The sequence below is a fragment of the Heterocephalus glaber genome, unplaced genomic scaffold (genome assembly GCF_053883595.1).
Source record: "Heterocephalus glaber isolate CG9 unplaced genomic scaffold, H.glaber_assembly_v1.0 deba00001460, whole genome shotgun sequence".
Lineage (NCBI taxonomy): Eukaryota > Metazoa > Chordata > Mammalia > Rodentia > Bathyergidae > Heterocephalus > Heterocephalus glaber.
Window position 1 is genome coordinate 4,690,860 of NW_028258307.1, and position 18,055 is coordinate 4,708,914.

General features: G+C 49.1%; 1 protein-coding gene, 1 long non-coding RNA gene and 1 pseudogene across 5 annotated transcripts in view; 1 reads left to right on the forward strand and 2 right to left on the reverse strand.

The window, feature by feature from the left end:
- Pnma2 (PNMA family member 2) overlaps positions 1-16,415 on the forward strand; it is a 35,407-nt gene extending 18,992 nt beyond the window's left edge. The window contains exons 4-6 of one of the 4 annotated variants that reach the window (XR_002396337.2): positions 11,619-11,713; positions 12,305-12,532; positions 14,001-16,415. The gene's annotated coding sequence lies outside the window, so the exon portion shown is untranslated. The remainder of the gene's footprint in view (positions 1-11,618; positions 11,714-12,304; positions 12,533-14,000) is intronic. The other 3 variants (XR_015453363.1, XR_015453362.1, XR_015453364.1) reach the window with 3 other exon arrangements.
- Positions 5,065-14,779, reverse strand: LOC110350047 (uncharacterized). The gene is made up of 3 exons (XR_002396339.2): positions 14,655-14,779; positions 10,969-11,052; positions 5,065-5,980 (listed from the first exon to the last, which is right to left on the reverse strand). It is a non-coding gene; the product is annotated as an uncharacterized LOC110350047 (long non-coding RNA).
- On the reverse strand, positions 6,028-7,857 carry LOC101705388 (protein FAM107B pseudogene; annotated as a pseudogene).
- Positions 16,416-18,055: the final 1,640 nt, after the last annotated feature.

Below are 18,055 nucleotides of genomic sequence, written 5' to 3' on the forward strand. Positions count from 1 at the left end.
GCTTTAGAAGAAGGCAGGCAGGAGCATCAGTCCTGGGTCGAGTCCTGGAGGGAAGCAATTCACAGAGTCTTGTGCTCATGTGAAAAGTATTTATGGAGCACTGGGTCCAAGTCCGTCACCGCATGATGTACTGAAGATAGAATGGTGAGCAAAGCTGGAAACATCTCTGCCCTCATGGAGCTCAGGGTTTAACTGTGAAACAAGCACCGGACAGAGAGCACAGCTGTACATAAAACTGGGACCATGACATGTATTCTATGGAGAAAGAGCGTGTGCAGTCTAGGGAGGGCTCTTGCAGGCTGGGAGTCAGAATTCTGGCTAAGCCACGCTGGAGCCCACGTAGGGACACTGAGTAATAACTGAAGCAAGGGCAAGGGACTGTCGCAGAAGAACCCAGCCTGTCCAAAAGGCCCGTGGTGTGAATGGGCACAGGCAGTAGGAGGATCAGAACAAGGCCAATGTGGGTGGCAGGAAGCAAATGAGGTGCAGGGTCCATGGTACAGGCAGTGGCAGGAGAGTTGCTTGACCAAGAGGTCACTCTGGCTGTCGCCACCCATGTAGGGGAGGTGGCTGAGAGAGGGAAAGGTCTGAAACAGATGGCAGAGCCACCGCCGGCCAGACTTGGGTAAGGAGACAGGGGACAGGCAGGAAGGTAAAGCGCGGCTGGGTATTTCTGCCGCCCACTGACCAGGCCTAGTAAAAACCCGTGTCCCAGCTGCACACAGACCAAGCTCCTGCACCCGGTAACAGAGAACCCAGCTTGGCTATGTGGGCCTGGGAGTGTGCATGGCCTTCCAGGTCACGCTGCGAACCCGGAGGAAGGGGTGGCTTCCTCCCTCGCAGGACACCCAGGGCTATGGAGTGAGAGGCCACCCTTGCAGAGCCACGGCCTGAGTGCCTGTCCCAGTGCTCTGCCACCTCAGTCTTGCAGCCAGGCCATTCATCTAACTACTCCCATTTCCCCAGTGGGAATACAACTTCTGCCCTCTCCCCGAGATGGATGGGGCTGTTGACAAGTCCACAGGAGATAAGGCCTGGAGGTTTATCTCAAAGAGTCGTTAGCACTTTCACAGGGCCTGGAGTAAGAGCTGTAATGAATCTTAGCGCACTTTGGGAACACATGGGCAGCATGGAAAGTTCTCGCAGTGGACCCAAAGGGGACTGCTCTCCTATGAGAACAGGAGACCCAAAGTTGAAGGGAGAAAGATTTATTTAGCTCACAGTTTGTAAAGTCAGTCTATAATGGGCTGGGTCCAAAGCAGGGCAGGATGGCAGACGGGCCTTGCAGAGGAGAAACAGTTCATGGCAGGCGGAGGTAGCAAAAGAAACAAGCACCTTAACAGCATCTCCCTGCCCCTTTTACCTTATCCAAACTTCTTAGGATGGGCAGCACTCACACCCTTAATGCTAGCACCCTTGGTCCTAGCACTGCACCAAGAATCAATCCCAGCCTCACACTCTAGATCCAGCCACCTCTGAAAAAGCCCCATTTACGGCCATATGAGGCTTTTGGTGGGACATCTGGACACAGCCATAACAGGAGGGAGAAATGGAGGCAAGGAGAGAGAGAGAAGAGAAGCTGAAAGAAGGATGGAAGGAGGAAGAACGAGAGACAGAGAGAAAGAAAGAAAGAAAGAAAGAAAGAAAGAAAGAAAGAAAGAAAGAAAGAAAGAAAGAAAGAAAGAAAGAAAGAAAGAAAAGAAAAGAAAAGGAAGGAAGAGAGAAAGGAAGGAAGGAAGGATGGAGGGAAGCAGAAGAAAAAGAAAGAAAAACTATAGATGGATGTTTGTAGTAGGTTTATTTATAATCACCAAAAACCAGAAGCAGTCAGATGTCCTTCAGTAAGCAAATGGATAAATAAGCCAGAGCACATCCTGACATTAAAATGTTATCCAGCCCACACACAAAAATAGAATTAATTATCAAGCCCTGAAAAAACATAGAGGCCCAACTACCCACAGGCAGAGGCAGAAGGATCACAACTCAACAAGACACTGTCCCAACATAAAACAATTTAAAAGCAAGGGCTGGGTGTACAGCTCAGTGGTACAGCATTTGCCCGGCATGCATGAGGCCTTGAGTTTAATCACCAGCATTGCAGAAAGAATGGGGGTGGGGGGGGTTAAGAGAGAGTTAAATAGACAAGCCGAAACTCGAGTGCATATTGCTAAGTAAAAGAAGCCCATCTGAAGTACGCTATGACTCTGGATATCACACAACTGTGACGACAGTAAGAGGGTCAGCAGTTGCCAGGGCTTTGATGGGGGCAGCAGAGCAAGAATGAGGAGTAGGAAGGGGGCGCCCAGCGGGTATTAGGGCAGTGCAACCACTCTGCGCCACTGTAATGGTGGCCACATGTCACTGTGCATCTATCTGTCAAGACTCACAGAACATGAGTAAGACAGTACAAACCTAAATATATGTTTGGTTTGGTTTTGCTATGCTTTTTTCTAAGACAAGGTCTCCCTCTGTACTTCAGGCTGCCCTTGAGCTCACTATGTAGCCCAGCCTGGTCTCAAACTTGCAGTGATCCTCCTGCCCCAGCCTTCAGCTGAGATTACAGGTGTGCGCCACCACACCCAGCAGTGAACCAAAGTATACACCGTGAACTTCAGTTAATAATAATGTGTCAATATTGACCCATAAATGTACCGTGATGCAAGATGGTAATTATAGGGCTAGGCACAGTGGTGCCAGCCTGAGTCCCAAGTACTCAGGAGGTTGAGGCAAGAGGATGTTTGCCCCCAGAGTTCCAGGCCAGCCTGGGCAACATACCAAGACCCCTCTAAAAAAATAAACAAAGGGGCCAGGGATTTAGCTCAGTGGTTTCGGCGCCTGCCTTGCAAGTGCAAGGTCCTGAGTTCAATCCCCAGCACCGCCCCCCCCAAAATAAATAAATAAGTAACAGGGTGGGCGTGTTTCTCAGGGGTAGAGTGCTTCCCTAGCACAAACAAGGTCCTGTGTTCAATCCCCAATGCCTCAAAAACAAAATAAAACAATGCAAAAAAATTATAGGGGGAGCTGCGTATAGTGGCACATGCCTGTAATCCCAGCACTCTGGAGGCTGAGGCAGGAGGATTGCTGTGAGTTTGAGGCCAGCCTGGGGTACACAGTGAGTGCAAGCCCAGCCTGAACTACACAGTGAGACCCTGTCTCAAAAAGAAAAAAAATGATAGGGGAAATGATCAGGGGAGTGGCATTGGGGAACTGTTTGTCCTATCTGTCTGCTCAATTACTCAATTGTCCTGTAAATCTAAACCTTCCAAAACAAATGAGCAGGCGGCAGGAGGTAGGTCTCAGTGGTAGAAGACCGCTTGCCCTAGCTCGATCGAACTAAAAGAAGTGAAAGGCAATGCGACCAGAGGCCTTGTTGGGTCTGTCAGCAATGTGGGCCTCCAGAAACTTTTACTGAAAGAGACTTCATCAAAGGGGGTCTGAGTTGAGTCACAGGTGAGCATGCGGGAACAGGTAGGTCCTAGAGTCGGCCCTGGGGTTCAGTGACATCGGGTGGCGCCCGTCTTGACAGTTCTGGGGACCCTTAGTCGAGTCTGCGGCTCTGGGGCTGCAGGAGTCCACGCCGAAGGCAGCGGAGGAGGACCGGGGACAGCAGAAGTCACCCGGAAACCCACAGCAGGCATCGAGGCCTCAGGGGCCGCCGGTCACCCGGGAGTGAGAAAGGCACGGGCCGTATTTGGCTCGCGCAGCCACACGGGGACAGCATCGGATTAGGCAGGGGGCCGCCGGCAGCTGCGCCCACCCACAGATGGTTCCCACGTGTGTTTTAGGGTCTCTGTCGGCACTTTTCAACTCTGTGCGATATTCCGCAGTTTAAATAGATGATAACGGGCGTGCCGCGAGGGCAAGCACTCTCGCAGCTGGATGGCTCCCAATTTCCCAGGATTTCAACAACGCTGCAGGGGCTGGGGATTTAGCTCAGTGGTGCCGCTGCCTGCCTCAACAACAATGCCGCAGACGTTCCAGTTTCTTCCCGCATGTGTGAAAGGATCGCTCAAAACAGTGACAAGCGCAGGTGCTTGTGAGTTTGGAACTGGTCAGTTCTGCTGGACTGGCCTCAAGCACGGAGCGGCTTCCATCTCCACCAACATTATATGTGACTTCGTGTACCACCCCCGTCCACAGCAGGGACCAACTTCTACCCAAATCAGGAACCAAGAAAGTCACATTGTTTTATTCCTATTGACTGCACAGAAGTTGATTCTCTAGGATGTTTATAGTGGATAAGTACAGTAACAGCAAATAGTAGTCTCATCTCTTTGCAATGTTTGCACCTTTTACTGTGGATTGACATCTTTTTTTTTTTTTTTTTTTTTTGGTACCAGGGATCAAACTCAGGACCTTGCACTTGAGAGGAAGGCACCAGAACCACTGAGCTAAATCCCCGGCCCTGACATCTCTTTTAATTTTTGGAGGATTTTATTTTATTTTTCCAAGCTTGTGGTGATTTTTATTAAGAATAACTTTGGTTCTAAGAATTCCACCCTCAATTCTGTAATACTTTCCATTAAAAATAATTATACAGGGCCGGGGATTTAGCTCAGTGGTTTGGCCGCCTGCTGTGCAAGTGCAAGGACCCGAGTTCGATCCCCGGTACCAATAAATAAATAAATAAAACAATTATACAAGACCAAATGCAAAAGATATTAAATTATGAAATAAATCCATTAAGGCTCCCTTTATATATATTATATACACTCAGACAAGGCAAGATTTCCCATAGTAGGAGAATAAAGTCAACTTCACAGCTTATAAAGCAACTCTACTTTACTATCAGACTATAATTCACTCAACTATTTTAAGAAAACCACAGAGTGGAAAAATGGAGCCATTTTTGTCCCCCAAAATGTGGCTCAGAGCACAGGACCGCACAGATGTTCCTGAGCCCACAGGTCTGGACAGGACAGCAGTGTGGAGGAGACTGCTCCCTTCCGAGCTCCATCCTGTGATCCAGCCAATCAGACCTCAAGAGCCTCACTGGCCACACCTCTGCTGTTTAGCACAGCCCCCACTCCCGCTGTTTACAAGTCATCTTCTGCCTGGACTTATAGTAGTAACCACAGATAACTCTGCAGATTTGTCTGTGATCGGGAGAGGATGCTTTTTTAAATTAACTTTTTCTTGGTGATGAATGAATTCTACAGAAGTTCTAGGAATAGGATTCATCCTTGTCAGGGAGCCTGGATGGGCCCTTGAGAATTTGGTCAAGGGCAGAATTGCTCCAAGGACACAGATCTACGTCCAGTTAGATAAAACAATTTGAGCCAGGGCAAATTTCTACTTTACTAACCACATCATCAGTCCACATACACACAGAAAGAGTGCTGAATGAACACACAATCAGACATGTTCTTTCAAGATCGTCAGTTACCGCACTTCTTCTCTCAAAGGAATGGTGAGAGTCACCTCTCCGATCTTTGAAAGCAAACTATTATAGAGCAGTATTTTATCTTAAGCATCTTGTATTTTATTCAAATAATACTTGCTGATGAGACAAATAATCCATTTCGGATGTAATCAACTAACACATTTCTCCAGCCTCCACTTACTCTTATGGTGTTCACATTAGGATTGCATACGGGCCTGTCAACTGCTAAAACTAAAATCTCGCACAGAAAGCTAATGTCTACTGTGCTAACAAAGGGCTCCAAAGCCCCGGTCCAGCTCTCTGTCATCACGAGAGGAAGTATAAGCGGAGTCTTCAATGTAAAATTCACTGGCCGAGCCGCCTCTATGAAGAACATACTAAATCCACCAACATGACACTAGCACTATAAAATGACTTTCGCATGAGAACTGGGCTCCCTTGTAGCTTGAATGTCTCTCTGAGGAGCACATTAGCCAGCGTGAGGAAGATGAAGCAGCCCGCACTGCTCCTTGGCTTTCCTGAGAGATGCAACAATACAGTAGTCACCAACCTCGACTCTCTCAACAGCACTGGGCCGGGCGAATGGCAGAAGTCTTTCTGCACAAGGAAAAATAGTAAAAAAAGATGTGACCATTAATCAGAAATTAGCAAAGTTTGGATTCTAGTGATATCAAAATGTTCAAACACTGTAAGATCTTGCCCTAAAGCTCCCCAGGAATGTCCCCCTATACTGGTCCCTGGACAGAGTAAAAGCCTCTGGACCCTCTACTTCTGAAACTGCAGACTATGTCCACTTTCCAAAGGACTGCGGAATCATTTCACCCAGAAGGACAGCTCAGCAGTCTGAGAGTGAAATTGCAGAGACGCCCCACTGGCTGTCAAAGCACACCGAGCCTGCACACCGCCCCTTCCTGGGTGTGGGACAAACCCCACCACACCCACACTGCCCCACAGAGGAGCAAGACACACGGACGAAGACGAGGCTCACATATCCCTAAACTTTCTTTCCCTGTTTCTGGAGTTCAGTGCCAACAAGGTAACGGCTGTGCTCAACATCAGTGTTAGCATTCCCTGCTGCTAATTCTAACATGGGAGAAAGTATAAATTCAGCAAGAAAAATTTAGATTCTCAAAATAAAATTTCCCAATATTGGATGTAACAGATTAAATGCATTTCTGTGCAATCTAAGTTATCTAACAGATAACCACGAGAATTAAACATCTTTTCTTCAGCTTTTCAAAGAAAATGTCTCCGTGCTCTAAGAAATTTGGATTGGAAGAAAAACTGAGTAGTGTGACTCTCAAGAATTTATTCCAGTGTCCTCTTCCTTTTTCTTGGTTGTTTTGTTCTGCTTAAATCTCTGAATACAGGTCCATTACTCCAACTTAAGTGCTGGTCAATGTCCTTCGTTTGGCGAATGGGAACTGCAACAGTCATAGACAATTTATTCACCCAGACTGCAGGAAAACCAAACCAAATCCCTTCTCTAGGCAAGCGTCTGAGCTGGCTGGAATTCTCTTCCGGGCTCTGTCCCTGGGACCAGCGCCGAAAAGCACCCAGACCTATCTCTCACGGCAACAGGGGGACATGCTGGGCCTCAGGCAGCCTTGGGCTAGGCCTCCTGACCTGTTCTCCTGAGATTGCCTTTCACTTCCACAAACTCCGGTGTATTTTCTTGCTCTTCTTGCAGTTTTTGCTTCTCAAGTTCAAGGTGCTGCAACTTCTGCTGCCGCTTTAGCAGTTCGATTTCCAACTCAGATTTCTTTTGTGCTTCCTCTTCCTTCTGCTTTGTTACTTGGTCCCCTTTTCTCTTTTCCATCACTTTCTGCAATTCTCGTTTATTCCAAGGAGCAAGACCCCTTTTGTGATTCATAAGGGCTCCCTGTGAAGATCCTGGTGGTTCCGGGTCGTCTTGACAGGGTTGGCCAGTTTCTGGGTTGTCATCATCTATGGAGTCTGGCTTGGCCATGATGTGTCTCAGTGTGAAGGATGAGTCCTTGGGGTCACTGTCCTCAAGCAGACTGTCTCAGGCGAGCCTTTGTGCGCCTGGTGCCCTGCTGTGCTGCTCCTCGGTGCCCTGAGGTAGCGTTGGGACCTCAGACGGCAAGGATGGTGGCCAGGGTGGCTCTCCAACTTTTGGAGGATTTTAAAAAGCCCTTTTCAACTGCATGTGGTGGTGCATGCCTATAATACCAGATACTTGGAAGGCTGAGGCGGGAGGGTCTCAAGTTCAAGGCCAGCCTGGGCAATTTAGTGAGACCTTGTATCAAAATAAAAAAATAAAGGTCCAGCTCAGTGGTAAAGCACACCTAGGTTCCATCTCTCGTACAAAAAAAAAAAGGCTTTTTCAAATAAATGAGTTAAATGCTTAGTTCTCTTGTGTTCTGTTTATTATTTTCTAGTCTGTGCATTTGAGGCTATATTTGTATCTAGATATCCAGGCTTTGTCTTTTATGCATAAGCTTGATTTTTGCGATTATTTTTAGGGTATTTTTGAACTGGAAGATGACAGGTTTCTATATATTCATTTATTACTTTTGTTATTCTTCTTTGCATCATCTAGCAGCTGATGGATTGATTTCTCGTGTTCCCTCACAATTTTAAAGCAATTTTTCTTTTCCTGGTCACTAATTGCAATCTTATCTTCTATATGTGAAATTCTATCCTCACATTGGTTCATTCTGCTGCGCAGACTTTCGATGGAGTTTTTAATCTCCTGGAAATCTGTTTGCACCTGCTTTATGGATTCCATTTGTTTCCTATGTTGGGATTCCATCATGTTCCTCAGAGCCTCTATTTTTTTATCTGTGTCCTCTCTAGATTTATTAATCATGTCTTACACCGTGAGCACAATCTTTGCTGTTATCTGAGTAATTATTTCTGATTTCATTTTTCCCAGATCCTCCTTTGTTGCCAGTTCAGAGAGTCCAGGTGGTTGAATATCAGATTGTTCCATCTTATTTCCCTTTGGGGTTGCTGTAGGTGATCTGGAAGTCTGTTTTTGAGGCTTGTTTATGAGTCTTCTCATTTCCACGGCGGGGGGGGGGGGTGCTTCTGGTGCCCTCGTGGCTCACCTTCTCTCCCCTAGGAGCTTGGGATGGCAGCAGGGGAGCTTCCTTCAAGGCGCTGGGACCAGCTCAGCTTCTCTGCCCTAGGAGGGTGGAATGGCGGTGGGGGAGCTTCCTTCCGGGTGCTGGGACCAGCTAAGCTTCTCTGCCCTAGGAGCGTGGAATGGCCCATTTATTACTTTTTATGCCTGCCTGTTATTTAAAGATTTTTTAAGTTACACAACATTTTTTTCAAAATTCAAGGAAACACCTGATACATATAGCTAAATGCAAAAATACCATGCTCATCTCCAATTCTGTTCCCAGAGCAGCTGTTTCTAAGTGTTGGATTCATTCTTAAATCACTATATGCACAGTTGCATTGATTTTTTCCTTTTACAGTCACTTTGCTATTATGATCATCCTGCATTTTTGGAATTGAGATTTTCTTTGTGACCTGGTGACCAATTTTTATTCAATGTGCACCTTTAGTGTATAAAAATAGTATAATCTCTTTTTGTAGGGTATAAAATTCTACATATAATGATTTGTAAAAAAGGCCGGGGATTTAGCTCAGTGGTTCTGGCGCCTGCCTTGAAAGCGCAGGGTCCCAAGTTCAAGCCCTGGTACCAAAAAAAAAAAAATGTGAAACATAATAATTTGTAAAATATGTAAAATATGTCAAACCATCATATTCTCAGTTAACCTTTGATTTATGTCTCAATATCTGAAAACTATGGATTTATAAAACCTTCCACTATGATTGTGGACTCACACATTTCTCTGTATGGCTATCTGCGTGTGCTTTTACTGCTTCAGAGCTATGTTGTTAGGGGCATAAAGATTTACAATATTATTATTACTCCCCCATAAATTGTACCCTTTACAATTAAAAAAGTGAAACTCTTCTCTCATGAAAGTTTTCCCTTGGAATTCTATTTTATCTGATGCAAACAAGTATCTACATTTTAATTAACATTTGCCTAAACTATCTTTTTCACACTTTTAAAATTTGTATTTTAGGGCCGGGGATTTACCTCAATGGTTCTGTCGTCTGCCTCACATGCGCAAGGACCCGAGTTCAATCCCTGGTGTAAAATTTGTATTTTAGCTAATTACTTCTTAATTCATTTATTTTTGTGGTCCTGGGAACCAAACCCAAGGCCTCACCATGGCCTTTGTTTTAATAGACTAATAATATTGCAGAGTATATTTACAGGGTAGAATGTGTTTTAATACATGTGTAGATTGTACAATTCTGTTTCATGTTTTATTTGCAATTCTTCTATAATATTTTGTCTTAGAAAGGTCTTCCACAAACTGAATATTCTTGGATTTGAGAAGTCTTTCTTAACCCAATCTGAAAGACTTTTTAGAGAATATTTAAGCCCAGTTTTATTTATTGTGATTATTGGTATACTTAGATCTACTCTTAACTTTGTTTTATGTTTTATATTCACCATGCTCTTTTGTTCTTGATTTCATTTTTCTTATTTTTGCTAGATTACATGTCTCTACTAGTGATTCTGAATTCCCCATTATGATTCAATTTTTCTACTGGTATCCTTTAACTTTAAACTTACCTTTTTTCTATCAAAAACTAGGGCCAAAGCAGGTATAGTGGTGCATGCCTGTAATCTCAGCACCCTAGGAGACTGAGGAAGGAAAACTGCAAGCTCAAGCCCAGCAGGGGCAATTTAGTGACTTAGTGAGAAACTTTCTCAAACTAAGAAAAAAATGTAAAGGGCTGGGGCTGTAATTTAGTGTGACAGCCCTAGGTTCAATCCGAAAACCACCACCACCAAAGAAAAAGTACCGGTGCTAATCCAGGGGTACATTATTCCCTGAGCACTACAGTGTGGGCGATGCGGGTGGGTGGCTTGGCCATACAAATCTGTTTTCTGTCGTTCCTGGGACTGGGGATGGAAGGAGACACAGGCACGTGCTCTCGTGCTCTTTGGTCCAGTCTTGCTTCTTTCGCTGTATGGGGAAAGTCACTGAGAAAGCTTATATCAGACCAAAAGATGAGACAGGCGAGGAGGTCCCCAAGAGCAGGGCTGCTTCGGCTGTGGGAGCCCTGGGCCAGCAGGGCGTGCGGGGACGGGGCCCTTTCTAGGACGGCATGCAGGAGACCGTGGACGTGACTGCTCTTCCCAGTCCATGTCCAGCTCTGCTTGTGTCTGGTTTGCCACTTCCGTTTGTTTTCATCGAGTGTGGGAGGGCCCGTGGGTGTGTAAATGATGGTCACAGAGGCGGTCTTCACACTCACACATCCCTAGAAGCTGGGTGGATCACACAGTGCCACGCTGGGAAGCGCCAGGCTGGGCCACGCAGCAGAGGGAGCCAGGGGAGACGGATAAAGAGGGTTTGCTGTGGCTTTTGTGAGAAAGGGCAGGCGGGCAGGGCAAGCCTGGGCCACTCGGGTAACTCCAGTGGCTCTGGGTACAGGACCTGTCACTGGTCGCCTGGTCCCCAGCCCAGGTCTCTGAGGACCGGGCAGGACATGAGCCTGTGTAACAGCTTGGTGACTGGGCTCACCTGGGGAAGACGCCCTTGCTGGCTGTTCCCTCTTCAGAAGGAGCTGGCCCTGGAAGTTCTTGCAGGTCCCTGTTGTCAGATTACCTGAAATCACAGAAAATTAAAAAGCATGGGGCCAGGGATTTAGCTCAGTGGTTCTGGCACCTGCCTCACAAGTGCAAGGTCCTGAGTTCAGTCCCTGGTACCAAAAACAAAGCATGACGAGGGCCGGAGATTTAGCTCAGTGGTTCCACCACCTGCCTCAAAAGTGCAAGGTCCTGAGTTCGATCCCCGGTACAAAAAAACCCAATAAAAACAAAGCATGACTAATCCCAAAGTCTTAGCTCAAAGTGGAAAGACAGAATCAAGAAACAGGAAGAGGGTCAAGGTGAGGTGAAGTAGAGGGGAAGAAATGGCTAAGTGGGCCCACGGAGTGCTCCAAAGGCCACCCTTGGGTGTATTCAAAGGCAGGCGTCTTGTGCTTAGTGTCTCAAAGGCGACGCAGATGCTGCTCAGAAAGAGCAAGCTTCATCCCCAGCAGGGACACCTCGCCTCCCAGCCACCCCCACAAAAGCACAAGGACAAGCTCTGCAAAAGATTTAATTAGCAAGTTTCCATGAAAAACTGCACAGAGATGTACAATTTAAATCACATTTAACTGTTGCATTTAGCAGTTCATCTCCATTTCAATGAATAAAGCAACAGCAATCGGAGCCGTCCAGAAAAACCCAGACCTCACGGCCTGCTCCACCAAGTGCTTCCCATGGTGAGTCCTTCGGAGAGGAAGGCAGAGGAAGAGAAGCTGCAGGTCCCAAGCTGACCTGTCCTGGACAGCCCTGGGCACATCCCTTGCAACCTCCACCGCGGCCAACTCCAGCCGAGATGTTAGAGTCCTGGGGACAGGAAGCCAAGGCAGCCAGGGCCCGCATGCCGCCTCCTTGAAGAGGCCTGTGGTTAGTGGCACTGGAGATGACCAGGGCCGCACTCTGAGATGGCCACGCCCTCCCTCTGCAGTCCTGGCAAAAGCGCTGGCTGAGGACAGAGGCGGCCGTGACCTCCGGCTGTGAGCCATGGAGGAGGGAGGAGGAGGTTCTGTGAATTCCCGCACGGCTCCCAGTGGGCAGCGAGGCACTGAGGCCTGTGGGTGCAGGTTCTGGCCACCTCAAAGCCATCAAGCACTGTCGCCCCTGCCATGCTGAGCATGGGACCTGCAGACGTGCTCTGGGACTTGCAGAGAATCAGCCCCAGGTGTCCTGGGCAAGGTGGGAGGGACAGCAGAGGTGCCTCATGGGAGAGCAAGGGACCCCGCAGACCAGCAGCTACTGAGTGGAGGCAACATGGTCTTCTCTGCCCTCAGGAATTCAGGCAGGAGGAAAGGAACTCAAACACTTCTGAGCCAGTGTGAGGCACAGGAATGGGAATCTGTGTTCTCCACAGAAACAGCCCGGGGGGCCTCTGAGCCACATTGCAAAGCAAAGGAAAGACAGCAACCCAGCAGGACACTGGGACGGGAGAGTTGGTGCTGAAGCCAGAGAGAGCATCATGCAAGGAGGCAGAGCGAAGGTGTCTGAGCACACTCAGCTAGGTAAGCAGCCAGGCCAGCTGGAGGCGGCGTGGCCCTGGGTGTGGCCAGTGGGGAGCATCAGGCCAAAGCCACCAGGCATGAGGCAGCCTGGAGAGGCGGGTGGGGAGCTTTGAAGTGGATGGCTCAGCTGTGGTCCTTTTCCTTGAGAAGGTCCTTTTCCTTTTCCTTTTCCTTGAGGAGATCTGGGCCCCGTTTGGGGACCTCTGTGGCAGCACTGGAGGGAGGGGCAGAAAGGTCCAGAAGCAGCCGATGGTCATGGCTTTGGCAGTGTCACATGAGAGGGAGGGATTACTGACTAGGGGGTGGCACAGGAAAGGAGGACCACACCAGCAGGAAGCAGCCAGACTGAGGGCAGGAAGGGGAGGCCAGGAGGAGGGAAGAGCTACACAGGGCTCAAACACCAACCACAGGAGACTGAGAGAAGCGGGATGCAGGGAACAGGAAGTGGGGAGGGGCGGCTGCTGCAGGGAGGTGCTGCGGCCTGATGGGTGGAAAGTGACCGGAAGACACAGGACTGGTGTCCTGAAGACAGCTCAGGGCTGGGGACAGAATGATGTCCATGGTACAGACTTGTCTTCCCATGATCCCTCCGAACGCTCATGCTCAAAACACTCAGTGGGGGGGGGGGTCGGCTCACGCGGCTGTGATTGCTCCCACTGAGCCATGAGGAACAGGAAGGACAAGTGACAGGGCAAGGTCACCCGCAGCACCAGGGGAAGCCCCCAGCCTCGTCCTCACCCCGAGGTGCCTTCTTGTCCCTAGACAAGGTGACTTGCCTTGGGCCACATGCGGATGCAGTGGGAGGGAGGACCCCCCCTCCACGAGCCTTCCGGGGTGACAGGCAGCAGCGCACTCGTTCATAAAACAGGCTCCCTGTCACTGGGAGCTTCCATTCTTGCAAAAGGTAGACCCAGGCAGCTGGCTTTGGGCTTCAGAGAAGCACAGAGGGTCCCCGGGAGAATCCTCCCCAGGGAAGCGAATCTGTGCTCTGCAGATGAAAGCCACTCTGTCTCCGTCATTCTCACCCCAGCCACAGGCACTCAGACTGGAGGTGCTCAGAACAGAGCAAAGTTCCCACTCCCAGAGCCATCTTAGGGGTGAGGTTTCAACATAGGAATTTTTCAAACACACAAACATTCACACAGAAAAACCCTACTGCAAAATTGTCCTAAAAGAGCCAGGTGTGGTGGTGCACACCTGTAACCCCAGCACTCGGGAGGCTGAGGCAGGAGGACTGCCTCCATCCAGTTCAAGGCTAGCCTGGGCTACATCGTGAGCTCAAGGCCAGTCTGAACTATGCAGTGAGATCCTGTCTTTAAAAAAAAAAAAATGGAGCAAAAGGACCCTATAACATGTGCTGACAGCTCTCAGGGACAAAGATGGCTTCCGGCTGACTTTTAGAGAGAAATGTCACTCCTCTTTCTGCTTGTTCAAGACCTGTAACAGCCTGTCCTCCTCCTGCCCTCAGACCAGCACCTGTGTATGAAGCTGGCTCCAGGGCCCACGCACACAGCAGCATTGTCCACCACAGCCGAAAGGTGGAAGCCACTCAATATCCACGGACAGATGAATGGATACGCAAAGCGCGGTCTCTCCTTATGTCCCCCAGCCTGACACATGCTACACCACGGCTGAGCCCGGGGACCTGCTGCTCGTGAAAGAAGCCAGTCGCAGAGGACAGTCCCTGTCTGACTTCGCAGAAGGGGCTGTGGGCAGGAGGGGAAGGATGGGAATTAGTCCCTGCGTGTGGATCTCAGCCTAGAATGAGGAGTTTTAGACAAGTTTAGAAAAGGATTCGGAAGGGGACACTAGCCGAGGATGGTGGTGAAGGCTGCACCACAATATAAATGTGCTTAATGCCACTGAGCTGTCCACTCAGAAATGGTTACAATGTAAATGATAAGGTTTATATTATCTGTTATTACCTGCCTTTTACTGCATTATATATATATATATATATTGCAATACTGGGAGTTGAACCTAGGGGGCGCTGAGCCACATCCCCAACCCTTTTTTATTTTATTTTGAGACAGGGTCTCCCTAAGTTGCCCAGGCTGATCTCGAAAGTTTCATCCTCCTGCCTCAGCCTCCCCCAGGAGCTGGAATTATTACAGTCACGCACCTCCATGCCTAGACTATAATATTTTTCCAGGATGCCCACAGGAAAGACAGGAGTCTCTTCAGCTCTCTGACCCGAAGTCTCATCCTCTTTAACAAGAGGGGCTGGAGCGAGTCTGGCGTTTCCGTGGTAACCGCAGCAAGCAGACGCCTGGCAGGCAGGGTCTCACCGTGAAACACACGGAGCTCGCCCTCCTGGACTCCCTCCCCGCACTGCTGCCTCTCTGCAGCTCACGCGGACGCCGGGGACGCTGGAGCTCAGCTCTTCCGCTCTCCGTGCTGTGCCTGGTCGCACTCAGGGCTGCCCTCTTCTCGCCCTTCCCAGCTTGGCTCCTCCGTTAGCGCCTACTCTCCCTTCACGTTCTCAGGGCTGCTGGGGCCCATGACAACCCCACAACTGGGGCTTTCCGTGCTGGGGATGGGACCCGGGGCCCGACACACACAGTGGCCTTGGACTCCGCTCAGCCTCCAGTCCTCCCGCCCATGCTGTCCCGCCTGCTCCCGCCTGCCTGGGTCGGATGGGAAGGGAACACAGTCACCTCCGGTCTTAACCATGCAAGCCTGCGTTCTCTGCATCCTGGGGAGAAAGGCGGAAGCCTGTCCATGCCCTGGCTTTGTCACCCACCACCGTCCTCTATCTTGATCCCATGGAGAATTATTTACAATCCATTATCTGTTCTGCACTCCGTGGGCTTTGTTCCAGGCTGCTGTACTTTCTCCAAGCCCACCACGTTCTCCTGCTGATCACCGAGCTTCCCTGACCTGTCTATTCTCTTTCCTACATAAGGAGGAGCGGGGTGGTGGGTAATCAGCCCCTCTGCAGCTGGGGACCGGCCCAGGGCTCTTCCTCTTCTGTTCTGTGGTTGAATCTGCCTCTGCCTTAGGACACCTTCCTTTCCTGACCCCCCGGGGCTGCCACAACCTGGTTCACCCTCTGGGCACCCCGCGTCCTCACAAGAGAAGCCAGTCTCGGGACAGACCAGAGCAAGGGTGAGAAATCCAGCTGTGGAGAGAAAGAGCTCTTCGGGATGGCCTTTGTTTCCACTGGAGCTATGCTCTGGCAGACTTTGGACACAGGACCCCTAGCCCCAACGGCCCAGTTCATCTACCAGCTGGGTGCTCAGAGCCTCCTGTCCCCTCTGCAAAGCTGGGGTCAAGTTTCCTGACTCTCCAGGGTGTTGAGAAGAGGGAAGGAAGCGACAGAGGAAGAGACCCCTTCCAGACAGGGACACCTGCATTCCTGCCCACCTGTCTCCTTCTCTGCTCATTTCCCGGGTAGCAAAATGCACACAGAGGCCGGGCCTGGTGGTGCACACCTTTAATCCCAGCACTCTCAAGGCTGAGGCAGGAGGATCACTGTGAGTTTGAGGCCAGCCTGGGCTACACAGTGAGTTAAGGCTAGCCTGGACTGCATAGCAAGACCTTGTTTCAAAAAGAAAAACAAAATGCACACAGAATAACCGCGTCTTAGATAAAATGCGAGGGGCCATTGGTCTGCCTGAGTGCCTCCACTGGGCCAGGGGACCAAACCTCAACAGAGGGTCTCCTGCTGGGTTTCCACATCAGCACCCAGAAACCAAGGTGCTTGTCGGGATACAGAGAAATAATGGCTAAGTCTCAAGCCAGGCATGTGTCCTCATGCCTCACAATGGCCACACGTGGGAGGCCGAGGCAGAAAGATCGCAAGTTCAAGGCCAGCCTGGGCTACATAGCGAGACCTTGTCTCAACAAATCAAAACAATCAATCATAATAAATTTTCAAAAATCAACTAGCTAAATCTCTACACAGGCATGATGAGGAAGTGCCCTCTGCTCGCTCTACACAAATACGCAACCTGATGCAAAGCAGGCAGGGTTTTCTATCGCTCTATTCCCTTGTCCCCACCTCCCAAGCCCACTGTTCTGTAACTGCCCAGTGGGAGCTCTTGGTCTGTTCTGTAGAACAGCTGCGCGTGCCTCTGTTCAGGAGTCACAAAAACAAGCCAATTAGATCTAGAGATAAGATTGTAGTTTTCTCTCTCAGTCTATTGCCCCCATACCCGGAGTTCTAGCCCCAGGAAGTCCCCATCCCAGCCCTCTCCTGCCTGTGAGGCTGAATGTATGCACATTTCTTCCTCCGTATGAAACACTCTTGTCCATCTTTTTAATTTTAGTCGTTGTCATCAGTGCATCACAGTATCTTATTATATGCTTTTAAGTTGCATTTCCTCATGACTAAGTTGCTGAGTGTCTTTTCATGTGCTTGTGTATCTCCTTGGGTGATGTCTTCAAAATAAGCTTTAAAAGAAAATAAACTGCAAAAGCTAAACCTGAGTGTGAATCTTGTTTCATGAACTTAATTTCTATATTTTTTTCCATTATCTCAAGCTGTAGTCATAATTTCTTCACATTAAAGACAGCTGTAAGGGCTGGGGATTTAGCTCAGTGGTTCCAGCACCTGCCTCGAAAGCACAAGGACCCAAGTTCGATCCCCGGTACCAAAAAAAAACAAAAACCAGATTAACTAGAGAAAAGCAAACAAGTTTAATAGCATATGTACCTCATGCATACACGGAAGGAAGGCCAGAGAAATAAGCGAATCTCCAAGAGGTACCCATTAATCACTCACATGCCTCCTTCCCCACCCAGCACCCCTTACTCTGTCTGTGTGGGTTTAATTCCTGCACCTCAAATCAGTGGAATTAAGCAGTCTCTGTCCTTTGCTGAGTGGCTCATTTCCCAGAGTGTAATGTTCTAAAGGTCCATCTCTGCTGTAGCTTGTATCCCACTTCTGCTGTCCACACACTGCATTTTGTTCATCCATTCACCCTCCTTTTAGCTACTGTGAATAATCTGTTCAAGTCCCTTTTTAATTCCACTAATTTTTATTGGTCTCATTTTAATGATTTTAGCATACTGTGTGAGACGGCACCCAACACATGGCAGACAAATAATAAATGTAGGCGAAATGAACAGCCAGACAAATGCAAAGATGAACAGCCGAATGAATGCATGAGTGAGCAAAAAGCAAGAGAGATCCCCAGGTTGGACACAACTCAGAGACAGAGATATGTCCTTTGTCCTGTGGGCACCAGTCCCAGCCTCCTTGTGCCAGGCTGCTGAGTCGGGGAAGAAACTGATCTTTGGATCCTGTCCAAGAGGAGAGAACAACAAACACTCCCCTGCTGTGGTTTGTCACCTTTGCCTCAATTGCTGCCCCGGGGGAGGCCAGCTGCCCGCCACACCCAGTGAGTGACCAGACAGTGATCTCCTTCCTCTGAGACTCATGCAATACCCTGCCGAAGGCCAGGCCTCCCCTGCAGCAGCAGTGCCATCGGCAGCTAACACGGTTGGTGCTTGCTGTGTGCCTGGGCTTTATGAGCAGTAAGGCCCTGAGTTGTTAAATAAGCCTGTAAGATGCCATTT